This window comes from Hemitrygon akajei, chromosome 25 (genome assembly GCF_048418815.1).
Source record: "Hemitrygon akajei chromosome 25, sHemAka1.3, whole genome shotgun sequence".
NCBI classification, from domain to species: Eukaryota; Metazoa; Chordata; class Chondrichthyes; order Myliobatiformes; family Dasyatidae; genus Hemitrygon; species Hemitrygon akajei.
In genome coordinates, this window is record NC_133148.1 from 45,061,150 (window position 1) to 45,069,718 (window position 8,569).

The following is an 8,569-nucleotide window of genomic DNA, read 5'->3' on the forward strand; positions in this document are numbered from 1 at the left end:
TCACACTCTGATCGATTCATCAATTTCAGCGATGAACAGTTTGTGTAAACTGAAACACACAGAATCCCAGCGAGAGAGAATGAGAGACACCAGTCAGTGGACAGAGATCCCTCTGAGAGACAGGGACTGAGGGACACCAGTCAGTGGACAGATGTCCCCCTGAGAGACAGGGACTGAGAGACACCAGTCAATGGATAGATATCCCTCTGAGAGACACCAGTCAGTGGACAGATATCCCCCTGAGAGACAGGGACTGAGAGACACCAGTCAGTGGACAGATATCCCCCTGAGAGACAAGGACAGAGAGACACCAGTCAGTGGACAGATATCCCCCTGAGAGACAGGGACAGAGAGACACCAGTCAGTGGACAGATATCCCCCTGAGAGACAGGGACTGAGAGACACCAGTCAGTGGATAGATATCCCTCTGAGAGACACCAGTCAGTGGACAGATATCCCCCTGAGAGACAGGGACTGAGAGACACCAGTCGGTGGACAGATGTCCCCCTGAGAGACAGGGACTGAGAGACACCAGTCAGTGGACAGATATCCCCCTGAGAGACAGGGACTGAGAGACACCAGTCAGTGGACAGATATCCCCCTGAGAGACAGGGACTGAGAGACACCAGTCAGTGGACAGATTTCCCCCTGAGAGACAGGGACTGAGAGACACTAGGCAGTGGACAGATTTCCCCCTGAGAGACAGGGACTGAGAGACACTAGGCAGTGGACAGATATCCCCCTGAGAGACAAGGACTGAGAGACACTAGGCAGTGGATAGATATCCCCCTGAGAGACATGGACTGAGAATCACCAGTCATTGGACAGATATCCCTCTGAGATAGAGGGACTGAAGGACACTAGGCAGTGGACAGATATCCCACTGAGAGACACCAGTCAGTGGACAGATATCCCCCTGAGAGACATGGACTGAGAGACACCAGTCATTGGACAGATATCCCCCTGAGAGACAGGGACTGAGGGACACCAGTCAGTGGACAGATATCCCCCTGAGAGACAGGGACTGAGAGACACTAGGCAGTGGACAGATATCCCCCTGAGAGACATGGACTGAGAGACACTTGTCAATGGACAGATATCACCCAGAGATACCAGTTGATGGACAGATAACCCCCGAGAGACACCAGTCAGTGGGCAGATATTCTCCTCAGAGACATAGCAATGAAGTATAAGGAGATCAGACATTCTGTGGTGCTGGTTGAGGGATCAACATTGGGACAGATAGTGGAGAACTTTCCAAAACTTCTATGTCCACCTGACACAACAACCCACAACCCCACCATGACACCAATCAAAATGGTGAATCATTATATTTCCCATCCAAGAGGACCACAACCTTGCTGTAGGGTTTGGAGGCTTGAGTGCCTCAGTGACCCCGAGATCTGTGTTGGTTTGAGTTTTATGTTGCCTTGTGCTTTAGCTCTAGGTAGGGATACTCATGCCATACAGGTCACAGGGTAGAGATCAGACAAAGAGTGGTCCACTGTTCCTCCAGGTTTGGAGTTTCAGGGTTAGTGAACCTGACTAGGCAAAAAGAAAAATTGTTATTGTTACGAGACACTCCCAACCACGCCAGCTTCCAGGATTTAGACTCTCTAACTCTCCGGAGTACGGATAACTCTGCAGCCCCTTTAAGGTTCATGATGTTCCCGCTAATTGGGGATGGGCCCGAAGAATTGAGTATTTAAAGAACATCTGAACTGATGTTCGGTGATGATTTGTAACCTTACTTATGATATCGTCTGGTGTTTATTTTGTGCTCAGTAGAAGAGAAGAAGAATGCCCTTAACTCTGGCGGAGTCATCGGGGCACCGTTATGACAAGCTTTTTGCACCAATCTTTCTGGTGGTTGCTCATTATGTGGTGTTTCTGTGCTCTCTTCACAGTTACAGACACAGCAATGAGGAATCCTTCTACATCTGAATGTGATGATATTCCCTAGTCACCACCCGGGACTTGCATGGCTGACAGGAGTGAAAACTGACAGGAAGCTACTGGCATGGTGAAGGAAGCCAGGAAATTCACCAAGACCAAGAGCAAAAATGTTTTTTGGAATTGTCGAACCATGTACAACACTGGCAAGCTCACACAGATAACCACAGTAATGTGTCATTACAGCCAACATACACTGGTGTCAGTGAAAGCAGATGGACAGGGTCTGGCAGACTAAAGCCACGAACTGGTGAAACAGTTCTATATTCAGGAGGGGAAGGTGGTCAGTGTCATGATGGTGTAGCTGTCATTTTGAAGAAAGGCATTGAGAAGTGCCCGCTGGAGTAAACAATCAACAGTCGGCTGGTGAGAGTCAGGCTGAGAGTGAAGCAAGTGAACATGACTGTGATCCAGTCCTATGCTCCAAATAACAATAGTGACATTGAAGAAAAGGACATGTACAGACAGCAGAGGTAGAGTTAACACTACATCGTGACATAATCATCATCATGGGAGATCTAAATGGCAAAGTGGGAAATAACAACTCGGACTTCACTAGGGTCATGTGCATGCCAGGGTGTGGAACAATGAATAACAATGGTGAAAGACTGGTGGAATTCTGTGTCATGAACAATCTGGTCACAGGAGGGACCCTCTTTCCACACCATGAAATCCACAAACTGACATGGTGCTCACCCAGTAGAAGTGACAAGATCCAGACTGACCATTTGATGATCAATGGTATGTGGAGATGATCCTTGCAGGGTGTAAAGGTGAAGAGAGGAGCAGATACAGGAAGTAATCACCACCTTGCTGTAGCAGTGATGAAACTCAAGCTGAGAAACACTGGGACCAGAGCACATGTACAAAGACGTTTTGATGTTGAGAAGCTCAAGGACACCAGTGTGAGATCTACTGTCACCATTAAACTTAAGATCAGATTTCAGGCTTTGGCGAGGATGTGTCAGTGGACAAGATCAACACTATGTGGAAACAGATTGTGTCAGTGTTCATCGAGACCAGCGGGGCTTGTCTACATTACAGACCTGGAAAGAAAAACAAAGAATGGATACAGCAGGAAACATGGACTGCCTTAGAGGAAAGATGGAAAATTAGGAAGAAAATGTTCAATACAGAGTCAACATGAATTAAGGTGAAACTTCCATTGGAATTCACTGAAGCTAGCAAGAAAGTGAAGAGCTAAGGATGGATAAGAGAGTCTACATGGAAGACCTTGCAGTGGTGGCCACAGCAGTGCCAGTCGACGTGATCAGGAAAGTATAGACAAGATTTCCTTCTTAAAAATTTTTATATTGCCATACCTTTTTTTGTCTCTTCTTTATGATATTTGTATCATGCATGATTGGGGTAGACTTAACTATATTGTACTTATTGCTTGCGTATCCTTTTATGCTCATTGTAATTTCGTAATCTCTATAATTATGTATCAATATTATCATATTGATATCAATAAAAAGATTGGAAAAGAAAGAAAGAAGGTTTCAAAATTAGTATGCAGAAAGTTCCAAGTCAGATCCAGTAGCCCCATGAGAGGTAAGAACGGTCTGCTTTTGACAAGAGCATGAAGCACGATGGACAGGGTATTTCAGAGATTTACTGAGTAGTCACAGAGGACCTCAACATCAACACAGATCCAGCCAAGAAAGAAGAGATTGTTACTGTGATTAATACATTAAGAAACAGTAAAGCTGTAGAACTGCATCCTGCATCCACTGTTTACTATAATCTGGGAACGAGGACAAGTGCCCAGGGACAAAGGGAGTTAGGATCCCCAAGAAACGAGTACCAAGTGATTGCAACAACTGGTGTGGCATCACACTTTCGTCTCACCAAAGTCATTGTCCAATGGATTACAGATGCTGTAGATGTTTGCTTGAAGGAGCAAGTTGGCTTCAGGAGGAATAGAGGCTCTGTCAACCGGATCTTCATGCTGCGTAACATCATAGAGCAGTGCACAGAGTGGCAGAGACAACTGTACATAAATTTCATGGACTTTGAAAAGGCTTTTGATAGCATCCACGGGGAGAGCCTCTGCCAAATTCTCAGATCATACAGGATCCCTTCCAAAATTCTCCAGCATATCTTGAGTTTGTTTGGTAATTTCACATTTGGAGCAGGTGAAGTTCTAGTCATTGCATTACAGGAACGATGTGGATGCTTTGGAGAGGGTAAAGAGGGTAAAGAGTAGATTCAGTCGTGTTGTTTGCATTGGAGCATATTAGCTGTAAGGAGAGGGTGGATAAACTTGGACTGTTTTTGCTGGAGTGTTGGACGCTGTGGGATGGACTGACAGGAGTATGTAGATTTATGAGGAGCACAGACTTTTTCTAGAGTAGAAACGTCAAACGCCAGAGGGCAGAGGTTTCAGATGAGAGGGGAAAAGTATAAATGAGATTTATGAGGCAAAATTGTAGTCGGTATCTGGAATGTGCTGTCAGAGGAATTGATAGCAACAGATAAGACAACAAGATTGATCAATGAAGAACCAAGTGGTCCCAGCAAAACCTAAACTGGTGATGAGGTTATTTGGTGAGTAAGTGTCACTTTCCAACACTTTCAATTATGGTTCCCATCACTTTACTGAAGATTGAGTAGATGAATTGGGCCATTATTGTCTTATTAGATTTGTCCTGTATTTTGAGAATGGACATACTGGGCAACTTTTCCCATTTTTGTGCAGATGTCAGTGTTGTATCTGTACTGGAGCAGTTCAGTTGGAACCATTAGTATAATGGCATTGGGCCAGGGCACAGATTTCCTGTTTGCAGCTGTTACGTAACCGCGTAACCAGGTAACTTACCAGCAAAGATAGCGGGATCAGCTGAGTCGGATGCTACTATTTTCAAACGTTTTATTCAAAAAGGGCACAAACGTATGGTTAATACAAAACATTCAGATCATATACATCGTCAAAACTCAATCCAAAACACTGGTGTAATAATAATCAATCAGAAATAAGCTCTATAGTTGTCTAGGGGTAATACTGAGTCCAATTGAAATATAAAGAGTCACTCAGAAGTTTGCAGGCTTTTCCCTTTTGGGAACCGCTGGGGTTTTCACGTTGGAGAGAGAGAGATGGTTTAGAAAAGATAAACACTTGCCCGTTGTCTTTACAGAGCAAATCCTTGGAATCAGGGAGGCAGGCTTCCCCGTTGTTATTTAAAAGCAGTCTTTCGTTGGTTCTAGCCACAGATTCAACATTTGGAATCTAACGCACGTGGCTTCCTTCAAAATGGCTTCCCGCTCCCACGGGAATCGGTATCGTGCTTCCTTGGTGCATCTGAGGGTTTCCCCCCCTCAGACCCTCCTTTATACTTCTTCACGGGATCGCAGGTGTCAATCAGGCTGCAGGTAATGCGATCTCTCTCTCAACCAGCCCACTTTGCCCGAGGGCTTTTCACGTGGTCTCCATGAGACAATAGTCAATGTCGCCTTTATTCTGCTTCTTGGGAGAACGTGGTCTTCCGCACGTCTCTCTCTCTCTCTCTCCCATTTTCCTGTGTCTATTCAGCACGTCTCTTTCTCTCTTGGGTCAGTTGACCCCCCCCCCTCGACTAGGGCTCTTGCGATTCTCACAAAGGAGGGGGCCGAGGGCATAACACAGCGTAAATAACCACCACCTTCAATCTGAGCCAATCTCTGTTTTCTTCCCATAGAACCCAATATTTATGTTTGGTTTAAGTCAGCTTTATATTGTTACTTCCCAGAGGACAGATGTCTCCATACTTGCATGGACCCTTTCTCCCTTCAGACTTTCAGTCCCATTAGCCAATCCTCTTCAGAATTAGAATCAGAATTAGGTTCATTATCACTGGTATGTGATGTGAAATTTATTAACATAGCAGCAGCAGTTCAATGCAATACATAACATAGAAGAAAAAAACCCAAAATAAAATAATAGTAGTAAATAAATAAGTAAATTAATTACAATATACATATATTGAATAGATTAAAATCATGCAAAAAACAAATAATATATTTTAAAAAGTGAGTGAGTGTCCAAGGGTTCATTGTCCATTTAGGAATCAGATGGCAGAGGGGAAGAAGCTGTTTCTGAATCACTGAGTGTGTGCCTTCAGGCTTCTGTACCTCCTTCCTGATGGAAACAGTGAGAAAAGGGCATGCCCTGGGTGCTGGAGGTCCTTAATAATGGACGCTGCCTTTCTGAGGCACTGCTCCTTGAAGAGGCCCTGGGTACTTTGTAGGCTAGTACCCAAGATGAAGTCAACGAAATTTGCAACCCTCTGCAGCTTCTTTCGATCTTGTGCAGTAGCCCCTACCCCTCTGCCCATAACCGACAGTGATGCAACCTGTCAGAATACTCTCCACTGTACATCTATAGTAATATAAGAAATATATTTTCAGTAATACAAGAATTGTTTAATGGTATTAAACCATGAATACCAGAAAACTTCTGCAAACCAGAAGACTGAGTATAGGATTAATGGTCAGTTACTTAAGAGTGTGGATGAACAAAGGGACCTTGGGGTTCAAATCCATACGTCCCTCAAGGTCGCTGCACAGGTTGATAGGGTAGTTAAGAAGGCCTATGGGATGCTAGGCTTCATTAACAGGGGGATTGAGTTCAAGAGTAGAGAGGTCATGTTGCAAATCCACAAATCTCTGGTGAGACCGCACTTAGAGTATTGTGTTCAATTCTGGTCACCTCATTATAGGAAGGATGTGGAAGCTATGGAGAGGGTGCAGAGGAGATTTACCAGGATGTTGCCTGGTTTGGAGAACAAGTCATATGAAGCAAGGTTAGCAGAGCTGGGACTTTTCTCTTTGGAGCGTAGAAGAATGAGAGGGGACTTGATAGCGGTCTACAAGATTATGAGAGGCATAGATAGGGTGGATAGTCAGTACCTGTTTCCCAGGGCACCAACAGCAAACACCAGAGGGCATATGTACAAAATTAAGGGAGGGAAGTTTAGGGGAGACATCAGGGGTAAGTTTTTTACACAGAGGGTTGTGAGTGCCTGGAATGATTTGCCAGGGATGGTGATGGAGGCTAAAACATTAGGGGGTATGTAAGAGCCTCTTGGACAGACACATGGATGAAAGAAAAATGGAGGGTTATGGGTAGTGTGGCTTTAGTACATTTTTTTTAAGGATTATATGGGTCAGCACAACATGGAGGGCTGAAGGGCCTGTACTGTGCTGTAGTGTTCTATGGTTCTATGGTATTGGTCCCTGAATCAAAAAAGTATTTCTATGCCTTGAGCAGTGAACTTTTTCTTTTTAGTAAGCCTATTTCCTCTTGAAGATTCCCTTTTCAGATTAAGTCAAGCCACATCTCCAACAGGAAGCTGAGAAGGAAATTTCCTCTATATCACTGTCCAGTTTCATCCACCTGTCAAGAATGAAAATACGAAATGTGTTTCTGGTAAATCAACAGCTGCACACAGAGATTCTGTACAAATTTATCCCATGCACTGTGTGTCAGAAGGAGGTTGTTCAGCCCTCCAGTCTATTCCCTCTTAAGGTGACATGTGTCCGAGCTCCATTTATCCACCTTGGCTCCACATATTTTAATAATTGAACTCAAACAAAATTCTATTAATTTTGAAGTTTCAACTGACACTTCCCACCCCTCCCCCCAAGTCTTGACCACTTTCCGGGGAGACTTCCAGATTTCCAGTGACCTGTATATCCTGAAATAACAGAGTCTTTGTGTTATTCTTCTGTGCCATTCTGGAATGTTTTTAAACTCCTTAATTACACTGGCCTTCAGTTTTCCACACTTCAGGGAACAAGAGACAAGAACTAATATTTTATCCCAGTTCCAGTAGCATTTGACTGTGCCTCATCCACACACACCATCTCCAAGACACATCCTTCCTGCGGAGTGATGCCAAGAATCACAGCCAGTGCTCCAGTTGTGGTCTAATTCGATCGCTACTCCGTAGCAGTGTAATACCCACCCCTCCGTATCCCTGTTTTCCCCATTAACTGCAGCACATTGAGACCCTAAACTTAAATTCATCATCAGGATTAATTAGAACCCAAACCTGCCAGTGGTCTCTCATCCAAAGTAAACCTTCCATATTCTCTCTGTCTGCTGGGATTGTTTATTCCCTTATGGAATCTGTGTCAGTCAGCTGACACAGCAGAAACAAGACCTCTCTTGAAACACGAGCTCACCAAACAACAACCTCTGTGACTGTGGGCAGTTTACCTCCTTATGTTTCTCACCACAATGAATATTTTCATGTGTACCTGCCTCAACCTACCATTGGCTTGTATTCATTACAGATTGTTCAAAATTTTCTAGGCTTACAGCTGTAAGTTAAAAATCTCACAGCTGGCTAATCCGTTCCAGCTCCCACTGCCTCTTTGTCCCATTCTGAATTGAGATATGGAACATGCTCCACTATACTCTCTCTACACCCATGACTGTGTGGCTAGGCACAGCTCAAATGCCATCTTCACATTTGTCTGTTCTTGGTAGAATCTCAGATGGTGACGAGGAGGTGTACAGAAGTGAGATAGATTGGTGTCACAACAACAACCTTCACTCAGTGTCAGTCAGAATAATGAATTGATTGTGGCCTTCGGGAAGGGAACGAGGGGGGAACACACACCAGGTATCATT

At 44.4% G+C, this 8,569-nt stretch overlaps 1 long non-coding RNA gene across 1 annotated transcript in view; it reads left to right on the forward strand.

Moving 5' to 3' along the window:
• Positions 1-3,493, forward strand: part of LOC140716587 (uncharacterized) — a 94,621-nt gene extending 91,128 nt beyond the window's left edge. Inside the window, exon 4 of the long non-coding RNA XR_012096319.1 lies at positions 1,908-3,493. This is a non-coding gene — a long non-coding RNA (uncharacterized lncRNA). The remainder of the gene's footprint in view (positions 1-1,907) is intronic.
• The last annotated feature ends 5,076 nt before the right edge of the window (positions 3,494-8,569 follow it).